The sequence below is a fragment of the Aegilops tauschii genome, chromosome 2, assembly GCF_002575655.3.
Source record: "Aegilops tauschii subsp. strangulata cultivar AL8/78 chromosome 2, Aet v6.0, whole genome shotgun sequence".
NCBI lineage: Eukaryota > Viridiplantae > Streptophyta > Magnoliopsida > Poales > Poaceae > Aegilops > Aegilops tauschii.
Genome location: NC_053036.3, coordinates 137,963,166 through 137,974,932, shown reverse-complemented (window position 1 = coordinate 137,974,932; position 11,767 = coordinate 137,963,166).

Here is an 11,767-nt window from a genome sequence, read left to right as displayed (position 1 = left end):
CAAATTATTACAACTCTCTCACGTCCGTTTGCCAATTTCTGGCGCCGTTACCCGAAAGGGATTGACAACATCTTTTACACGTCAGGTTGCGAGTATTTGTTATTTGTGTGCAGGTGTTGTTTACGTAGTGTTGCTTGGTTCTCCTACTGGTTCGATAACCTTGGTCTCAACACTGAGGGAAATACCTACCGTCGTTGTGCAGCATCATCCCTTCCTCTTTGGGGAAATACCGATGTAGTTCTAGCAGACATCAAAAGGAATTTCTGGCGCCGTTGCCGGGGAGGATCAAGTCATGATAGACTCCCGGCCACGCACCAATTTCTGGCGCCGTTGCCGGGGAGGATCAAGTCAAGATAGTCTCCCAGCCATGTGCCAATTTCTGGTGCCGTTGCCGGGAGACATCATCAACATCTACCAGGTTTCTAATCACAAATCTCATCTCCTCGCAATTACATTATTGCTACATCTTGAGCACTGCGTTGGTTTTCCCTTGAAGAGGAAAGGGTGATGCAGCAAAGTAGCGTAAGTATTTCCCTCAGTTTTTGAGAACCAAGGTATCAATCCAGTAGGAGGCTACGCGCGAGTCCCTCGCACCTACACAAACAAATAAATCCTCGCAACCAAAGCGATAAGGGGTTGTCAATCCCTACACGGTCACTTAAGAGAGTGAGATCTGATAGATATGATAGGATAATATTTTTGGTATTTTTGTGATAAAGATGCAAAGTAAAATAAAAGCAAAATAAAAAGGCAACGGAAATAGCTAAGTGTTGGAAGATTAATATGATAGAAAATAGACCCGGGGGCCATAGGTTTCACTAGTGGCTTCTCTCGAGAGCATAAGTATTTTACGGTGGGTGAACAAATTACTGTTGAGCAATTGACAGAATTGAGCATAGTTATGAGAATATCTAGGTATGATCATGTATATAGGCATCACGTCCGAAACAAGTAGACCGACTCCTGCCTGCATCTACTACTATTACTCCACACATCGACCACTATCCAGCATGCCCATCGATTGATGTTAATGCGAGGAGTAGGGATTGCCATGCAACGGATGCACTAGAGCTATAAATATATGAAAGCTCAACAAAAGAAACTAAGTGGGTGTGCATCCAACTTGCTTGCTCACGAAGACCTAGGGCACTTGAGGAGGCCCATTGTTGGAATATACAAGCCAAGTTCTATAATGAAAAACTCCCACTACTATATGAAAGTGACAAAACAAGAGACTCTCTATCATGAAGATTATGGTGCTACTTTGAAGCACATGTGCGGTAAAAGGATAGTAACATTGTCCCTTCTCTCTTTTTCTCTCATTTTTTTGGGCCTTCTCTTTTTTATGGCCTTTCTCTCTTTTTTTATTCCTCACTTGGGACAATGCTCTAGAAAATGATGATCATCACACTTCTATTTATTTACAACTCAATGATTACAACTCGATACTAGAACAAAGTATGACTCTATATGAATGCCTCCGGCAGTGTACCGGGATATGCAATGAACCAAGAGTGACATGTATAAAAAAATTATGAACGGTGGCTTTGCCACAAATACTATGTCAACTACATGATCATGCAAATCAATATGACAATGAAGAACGTGTCATGATAAACGAGATGGTGGAAAGTTGCATGGCAATATATCTCGGAATGGCTATGGAAATGCCATAATAGGTAGGTATGGTGGCTGTTTTGAGGAAGATATAAGGAGGTTTATGTGTGAAAGAGCATATCATATCACGGGGTTTGGATGCACCGGCGAAGTTTGCACCAACTCTCAATGTGAGAAAGGGCAATGCACGGTACCGAAGAGGCTAGCAATGATGGAAAGGTGAGAGTGCGTATAATCCATGGACTCAACATTAGTCATAAAGAACTCACATAATTATTGCAAAAATCTACAAGTCATCAAAAACCAAGCACTACATGCATGCTCCTAGGGGGATAGATTGGTAGGAAAAGACCATCGCTCGTCCCCGACTGCCACTCATAAGGAGGACAATCAAAGAACACCTCATGTTTCAAATTTGTTACATAACGTTTACCATACGTGCATGCTACGGGACTTGCAAACTTCAACACAAGTATTTCTCAAATTCACAACTAATCAACTAGCACGACTTTAATATCACTACCTCCATGTCTCAAAACAATCATCAAGCATCAAACTTCTCTTAGTATTCAACACACTCATAAGAAAGTTTTTACTAATCTTGCATACCTAGCTTATTAGGATTATTTAAGAAAATTACCATGCTATTTAAGACTCTCAAAATAATCTAAGTGAAGCATGAGAGATCAATAGTTTCTATAAAACAAATCCACCACCGTGCTCTAAAAGATATAAGTGAAGTACTAGAGCAAAAACTATATAACTCAAAAGATATAAGTGAAGCACATAGAGTATTCTAATAATTTCCGAATCATGTGTGTCTCTCTCAAAAGGTGTGTACAGCAAGGATGATTGTGGTAAACTAAAAGCAAAGACTCAAATCATACAAGTCGCTCCAAGCAAAACACATATCATGTGGTGAATAAAAATATAGCTCCAAGTAAAGTTACCGATGGAAGTAGACGAAAGAGGGGATGCCTTCCGGGGCATCCCCAAGCTTTGGCTTTTTGGTGTCCTTATATTATCTTGGGGGTGCCATGGGCATCCCCAAGCTTAGGCTTTTTCCACTCTTTGTTCCATAATCCATCAAATCTTTCACCCAAAACTTGAAAACTTCACAACACAAAACTCAGCAGAAAATCTCATGAGCTCCGTTAGCGAAAGAAAACAAAAGACCACTTCAAGGTACTGTAATGAACTCATTATTTATTTATATTGGTGTTAAACCTACTTTATTACAAATTCTCTATGGTTTATAAATTATTTTACTAGCCATAGATTCATCAAAATTAGCAAACAACACACAAAAAACAGAATCTGTCAAAAACAGAATAGTCTGTAGTAATCTGTAACTAACGCAAACTTCTGTAACTCCAAAAACTCAGCCAAAATAGGACGACCTATACAATTTGTTTATTGATCAGAAGCAATTGGAATCAATATTTTATCACGTTCTGGTGATTTTTAACAATTATTTTCGTGAACAGAAAGTTTCTGGAATTTTCTGCAAGATCAAATAACTATCATCCAAGAAGATCCTATAGGTTAAACTTGGCACAAACACTAATTAAAACATAAAAACACATCTAAGCAGAGGCTACATAAAAAATTTATTCCTAAACATAAGCAAAAAGCAAAAAACTAAAAATAAAATTGGGTTGCCTCCCAACAAGCGCTATCGTTTAACGCCCCTAGCTAGGCATAAAAACAAGGATAGATCTAGGTATTGCCATCTTTGGTAGGCAATCCATAAGTGGCTCTCATAATAGATTCATAAGGTAATTTAACTTTCTTTCTAGGGAAGTGTTCGATGCCTTTCTTTAATGGAAATTGGAATCTAATATTCCCTTCCTTCATATCAATAATTGCACCAATCGTTCTAAGGAAAGGTCTACCAAGAATAATAGGACATGAAGGATTGCAATCTATGCCAAGAACGATAAAGTCTACGGGCACATAGTTCCTATTTGCAACAATAAGAACATCATTAATTCTTCCCATAGGTTTCTCAATAGTGGAATCCGCAAGGTGCAAGTTTAAAGAGCAATCATCAAAATCACGGAAACCTAGCAAATCACACAAAGTTTTTGGAATCGTGGAAACACTAGCACCCAAATCACACAAAGCATATCATTCATGATCTTTAATCTTAATTTTAATAGTAGGTTCTCACTCATCATAAAGTTTTCTAGGGATAGAAACTTCCAACTCAAGCTTTTCTTCATAAGATTGCATCAAAGCATCAACGATATGTTTGGTAAAAGCTTTATTTTGACTATAAGCATGAGGAGAATTTAGCACGGATTGCAACAAGGAAATACAATCTATCAAAGAGCAATTATCATAATTAAATTCCTTGAAATCCAAAATAGTGGGTTCATTAATATCTAATGTTTTGATTTCTTCAATCCCACTTTTATCAATTTTAGCATCAAGATCTAAAAACTCCGAATTTTTGGAACGCCTTCTAGATAAAGGTGGATCATATTCAGTCCCATCATTATCAAGATTCATATTGCAAAACAAAGATTTAATAGGGGACACATCAATAACTTTTAGATCTTCATCTTTATTTTCATAGAAATTTGAAGAACACGCTTTCATAAAGCAATCTTTCTTAGCACGCATCCTAGCGGTTCTTTCTTTGCACTCATCAATGGAAATTCTCATGGCTTTGAGAGACTCATTGATATCATGCTTAGGAGGAATAGATCTCAGTTTCAAAGAATCAACATTAAGAGAAATTCTATCAATGTTCCTAGCCAATTCATCAACTTTAAGCAATTTCTCTTCAAGCAAAGCATTGAAATTCTTTTGCGAATTCATAAATTCTTTAACACTAGTATCAAATTCAGAGGGCATCTTATTAAAATTTCCATAAGAATTGTTGTAGGAATTACCATAATTATTAGAGGAATTACTAGGATAAGGCCTAGGATTAAAGTTTCCTCTATAGGCGTTGTTACCAAAATTATTCCTACCAACAAAATTCACATCCAAAGATTCATTATTATTCTCAATCAAAGTAGACAAAGGCATATCATTAGGATCAGAAGAAACACTTCTACTAGCAAATAATTTCATAAGTTCATCCATCTTTCACTCAAAACATTAATTTCTTCTATCGCATGCACTTTTTTATTAGTAGATCTTTCAGTGTGCCATTGAGAATAATTAACCATAATATTATCTAGGAGTTTAGTAGCTTCTCCTAAAGTGATTTCCATAAAAGTGCCTCCCGCGGCCGAATCTAAAAGATTTCTAGAAGCAAAATTCAATCCAGCATACAATTTTTGTATAATCATCCACAAATTTAAACCATGCGTAGGGCAATTACGTATCATTAATTTCATCCTCTCCCAAGCTTGTGCAACATGTTCATGATCAAGTTGCTTAACATTCATAATATCGTTTCTAAGAGAGATAATCTTAGCGGGAGGAAAATACTTAGAGATAAAAGCATCTTTGCACTTATTCCAAGAATCAATACTATTTTTAGGCAAAGACGAAAACCAAGCTTTAGCACGATCTCTAAGCGAAAAAGGAAATAGCTTCAATTTAACAATATCATTGTCAACATCTTTCTTCTTTTGCATATCACACAAATCAACGAAGCTATTTAGATGAGTAGCGGCATCTTCACTAGGAAGGCCGGCGAATTGATCTTTCATGACAAGATTCAACAAAGCAGCATTGATTTCACAAGATTCAGTATCGGTAAGAGGAGCAATCGGAGTGCTAAGGAAATCATTATTGTTGGTATTGGTAAAGTCACATAATTTGGTATTATCTTGAGCCATCGTGACAAACAAGCAATCCAACACACGAGCAAACAAGAAGCAAGTGGAAAAGAGGCGAACGAAAAAGAGAGGGCGAATAAAACGGCAAGGGTGAAGTGGGGGAGAGGAAAACGAGAGGCAAATGGCAAATAATGTAATGCGGGAGATAAGGGTTTGTGATGGGTATTTGGTATGTTGACTTTTGCGTAGACCTCCCCGGCAACGGCGCCAGAAATGGCTCGTTGTCGGGAGTCCAAATCTTGACTTGACCTTGCGTAAGCCTCCCCGGCAACGGCGCCAGAAATCCTTCTTGCTACCTCTTAAGCACTGCGTTGGTTTTCCCTTGAAGAGGAAAGGGTGATGCAGCAAAGTAGCGTAAGTATTTCCCTCAGCTTTTGAGAACCAAGGTATCAATCCAGTAGGAGGCTACGCGCGAGTCCCTCACACCTACACAAACAAATAAATCCTCGCAACCAACGCGATAAGGGGTTGTCAATCCCTACACGGTCACTTACGAGAGTGAGATCTGATAGATATGATAGGATAATATTTTTGGTATTTTTGTGATAAAGATGCAAAGTAAAATAAAAGCAAAATAAAAAGGCAACGGAAATAGCTAAGTGTTGGAAGATTAATATGATAGAAAATAGACCCGGGGGCCATAGGTTTCACTAGTGGCTTCTCTCGAGAGCATAAGTATTTTACGGTGGGTGAACAAATTACTGTTGAGCAATTGACAGAATTGAGCATAGTTATGAGAATATCTAGGTATGATCATGTATATAGGCATCACGTCCGAAACAAGTAGACCGACTCCTGCATGCATCTACTATTATTACTCCACACATCGACCGCTATCCAGCATGCATCTAGAGTATTAAGTTCATAAGAACAGAGTAACGCTTTAAGCAAGATGACATGATGTAGAGGGATAAATACATGCAATATGATAAAAAAAAACCATCTTGTTATCCTCGATGGCAACAATACAATACGTGCCTTGTTGCCCCTACTGTCACTTGGAAAGGACACCGCAAGATTGAACGCAAAGCTAAGCACTTCTCCCATTGCAAGAAAGATCAATCTAGTAGGCCAAACCAAACTGATAATTCGAAGAGACTTGCAAAGATAACCAATCATACATAAAAGAATTCAGAAGTTTCAAATATTGTTCATAGATAAACTTGATCACAAACCCACAATTCATCGGTCTCAACAAACACACTGCAAAAGAAGATTACATCGAATAGATCTCCACAATACAGGGGGAGAACATTGTATTGAGATCCAAAAAGAGAGAGGAAGCCATCTAGCTAATAACTATGGACCCGAAGGTCTGAGGTAAACTACTCACACTTCATCGGAGAGGCTATGGTGTTGATGTAGAAGCCCTCCGTGATCGATGCCCCCTCCGGCGAAGCTCCGGAACAGGCCCCAAGATGGGATCTCACGGGTACAGAAGGTTGTGGCGGTGGAATTAGGTTTTTGGCTCCGTATCTGATCGTTTGGGGGTACGTAGGTATATATAGGAGGAAGGAGTATGTCAGTGGAGCAACGTGGGGCCCACGAGGGTGGAGGGCGCGCCTAGGGGGGTAGGCACGCCCCCCTACATCGTGGCTTCCTGTTTGATTTCTTGACGTAGGGTCCAAGTCCTCTGGATCACATTCGTTCCGAAAATCACGTTCCCGAAGGTTTCATTCCGTTTGGACTCCGTTTGATATTCTTTTTCTGCGGAACTCTGAAATAGGCAAAAAACAGCAATTCTGGGCTGGGCCTCCGATTAATAGGTTAGTCCCAAAAATAATATAAAAGTGAATAATAAAGCCCAATAATGTCCAAAACAGAAGATAATATAGCATGGAGCAATAAAAAATTATAGATACGTTGGAGACGTATCAATTATTTGCCATTGCCTCTCGTTTTCCTCTCCCCCACTTAACAAAAATTTTCCGTTTTATTCGCCCTCTTTTTCGTTCGTCGTTTTCTCGCCGGATCTGTTTTTGCGTGCGTTCTTGTTTGCATAGTCATGATGCCTCAAAGAAAATATTATGAAGTTCCTTACCCCAATATCTTGCTTGAAATTGAGAAAAGTACTAAGGAATATATGACTACACAATTTGAGCATAATAAGTATTTTACCGAAGAACTCAAGGAGCACTCCGTTGTGCTAGATGCTATAACAAAACAACTTGATGATATTAGTAGAGAAGTTTGCAATCTCCAATCTAAGTATGCTTTTGCTGAAAGTTTGCTAGGAAAAATATCCGATGCACAAGCTACTCTAGTAAATCAAATGGCTGCTAAACCAATCTCGCCAGAAGATAAAAATGATGAAGATCTTAAAATGATTGGTGTTTCTTCTGTTGATACTTTGTTTGGTAAAATTAAGATTGATGATAAAGGGACTGGAGAAGGGTCAACTTTAGCTAGAAGGCACCCCGATAATTCGGAGGGTGATAATCTTGTTGAGAAAATTGATAAAAGTGGGTTTGAAGAGGTCAAGACTTTAACTAGTGATGCGCCCACTCTTTTGGATTACAAAGTCTTTAATTATGATAGTTGCTCTTTGATTGATTGTATTTATTTGTTGCAATCCATGATAAATTCACCCCATGCTTATGAACAAAGTAAAGCTTTTACTAAACATATTGCTGATGCCATGATGAAAGATTTTGAAGAAAAATTGGAATTAGGAGTTTCAATTCCTAGAAAATTACATGATGAGTGGGAACCTACTATCAAAGTCAATAATTAAAATTATGAGTGTTTTGCTTTATGCGATTTGGGTGCTAGTGTTTCTACAATTCCGAAATATTTAAGTGATGTGCTTGGTCTTACCGATATTGAAGAATGTTCTTTAAATTTGCATTTGGCGGATTCTACTATTAAAAAGCTTATGGGAAGAATTAATGATGCTCTTATTCTTGCAAATAGGAAGTATGTGCCCATATATTTTATTGTTCTTGACATTGATTGCAATCCGTCTTGTCCAATTATTCTTTATAGACCGTTTTTACGCACTATCGGTGCCGTGATTGATATGAAAGAAGGCAATATTAAGTTTCAATTTCCACTAAGGAAGGGTATGGAACACTTCCCTAGAACAAGAATTAGGCCACCATATGAATCAATCATGAGGGCATCTTATGGATCTAGAAACAAAGATGATAATACTTAGAACCTTGTTTTATGCCTAGCTAGGGGCGTAAAACGATAGCGCTTGTTGGGAGGCAACGCAATGAATAAAATTTATTTTTGCTTTTTGCTTTCTGTTCTTGAGTGTTTGCACAATTATGCTATTGTTATGATTGTGTTTTTTGTGTTTTAATCAGTGTTTGTGCCAAGTAAAGCCTTTAGGATCTTCTTGGGTGATAGTTGATTTGATCTTGCTGAAAAACAGAAACTTCTGCGCTCATGAAAATAATTCTTATTTTTAACAGGAGCGTGATAAAATACCAATTCTTTTTGCAGAAGATTAATATATAAATTGCTCAGGTCGTCCTAATTTTTTAGAATTTTTGGTGTTACAGAAGTATTCAAAATATCCAGATTGCTACAGACTGTTCTGTTTTTGACAGATTCTGTTTTCTTTGCATTGCGTGCTTGTTTTGATGATTCTATGGTTTTCTTTGATGAGTTTTTGCCATAGAAAAGTTGGAATACAGTAGATATAACGCAAGACTAAAATATGAATTGGTTTGGTACAATACTTATAGTAGTGATTTGCTTTCTTATGCTAATGGATCTCACGAAGGTTTTGTTGAGTTTTGTGTGATTGAAGTTTTCAAGTTTTGGGTGATGTTATGATGGATGAAGGAATAAGGAGTAAGAAGATCCTAAGCTTGGGGATGCCCATGGCATCCCAAGCTATTATCCAAAGAGAAGCAAGCAACTAAGCTTGGGGATACCCCGAGTGGCATCCCCTCTTTCTTCTAAGGACCATCGGTATTTTACTCAAAGCTATATTTTCACTAGATGACGCCCCGCGCGTTGCTGCGGGATTTTGTCGCGGACTTTGAAGTAACATTTGTGTAACAAAGAATAAAATAATTTGAATCAATAATTGGGTAGCATTCACAAATAGGTAATTGTTCAAAACAATTGGTGGTATAAATATGCACTGCATGAAAAACTATTAGCAGGTTGTAGCATGAATCATATTCTTAGCATGAACTATTTGTTGGTGTTTGCAGATTTTCCTTCTTCAGTTACAGCAAGATGGATACATGGTGTCCCACTCTTTTCATACTCGACAATGTATCCAATGTAAGAGAATAGATGGCCAACAGACTGGGTTCGCAATGTATTGAGGCGCAGTCACGTTTGAGAGTCATAAACTTCAGTTATATTGTGATCTTCATCTTTGTGATAGCATCTATGTATCTCTTCTGAGCTTCTCTTATTGAAATGGAAAAATAACATGCCAGAATATTGTTTGACTATGGTGGCGTCCTGGGGAAGATATGTGTATGTTGTCAATGAGGGTAAAAGTGAAAACAATATAATATAAGAAACCAATTTTCAGTAGGCGAACCTGTTGCATTAATTGCCCATTCGTGTTGGAGGTTCTGGGGTCATTTTGCTACATAGTGTTGCTTAGTGATAGTACTCACAGATAGTTTGTCAAAACACCAAACCTCCTGAAATCGATTGGTTATGCTTAGTCACAGTAATGCTAAAGTCTTTGTACTCCGTGACTTCATCTCTACATACAATGTGAAATATTCTATAAATTAAATGGTGTATATATGGTTCCAGATATATAATCAAGGTAGCCAGTTGAGATGCCAACATGCTTATTCGCAAAAAAGAGATGCCAACACGCTTTTGATTCATCCTTCTCTTCAATAAAATCTATTGGCTGAACTGAAAGTTCAGTTGTCCAAATCCTCAAATGCTACACTACTATTTCTAGCATATGTTAGCACTGTTGTGGCCATGTCAAGGACACATTTGCATCATGTCATCTTAAAGTTTCAGGAAATGTATAATTCTCTCTTGGTATTATTAAAGATTAATCTCATATAGTCCAATCTTCTTTGTGATCTCGTAAGAGACTTATGTCCAGAGAAGTTGTTATGTGGTGCCAAATCTACATGAGGCTTACAAAGGCCACCCAGGAGGGGTCCATGGCTGAAACTAAATAAGGGGAAAAATATGCATGAAAACAATAGAAGGTATGCTAAATAATTAATTTAAGAAATGAGAGATTGCAACAAAGGTGAGTAGCAAGAGATCTGCGAATCAATGAAGCGAATGAGAGCAACAACAGACTTTTCTGGATTGGCGAACTGAAGAAAGAAAGTTTAAGCATGATAGCAGATCCATATCTGCATAAACCCTGAGTACTTGTTTGTTATGGATGAATACCTCTTGTCATAATATGATACAATACTCACAGATTCATGGATAGAAACCTCAAGTGATGGATTATATGAAACATTAACCAAGCCAAGTAACACTTGAAAGCATAATCTTTTTTTTACCCAAAGGGCATAATCTTCGAGTGTGTTTGCACAATGGATTGCGAAAAATATCTTCTGATGTTTCCTTGCTTACATCCTATCATGTATCTGATTTGTTGTCCATACTCCATAGACCTTCTCTAAGGAACACATACTAAGACGTGTATAATAGGTAAATAAAGCACAATTTTTGTCAGTCAAACCAAATGAAATATATATATATATATATATATATATATATATAACATTCAATGTGACCAAATGTATATGGCCATAGCCAACAAACCTGCAATAGGTAAGTGTTCACTGGCTGAACTACTGAAGCAATGAAATTTTCTAAAGAGGAGAGCCTGCATAACAATGGAGTAGCAACTAGCAAGAGACCTGTCACATTGAGCACCTTTGGATCTGTACACAAGCTGTAAGATTCAAAAGCATAGTATCGGTGATAGGAAAAATTGGGTGTGTGATGACCCACAAGTATAGGGGATCAACTGTAGCTCTTTTCGATAAGTAAGAGTGTCGAACCCAACAAGGAGCAGAAGGAAATGACACGTGGTTTTCAGCAAGGTAATGTCTACAAGTGCTGAAATTGTAAGTAGCGGAGTAGTTTGATAGCAAGATAATTTGTAACGAGCAAGTACGATAAGTAGTAACAAAAGTGTAGCAAGGTAGCCTAATCCTTTTGAGGCAAAGGACAGGCCAAAATGGTCACTTATGATAAGCAAAGCATTCTTGAGGGTACACGGGAATTTCATCTCTAGTCACTTTCATCATGTTGGTTCGATTTGTGTTCGCTACTTTGATAATTTGATATGTGGGTGGACCGGTGCTTAGGTGCTGTTCTTACTTGAAAAAACCTCCTACTTATGATTAACCCTCCCGCAAGCATCCACAACTACGAGA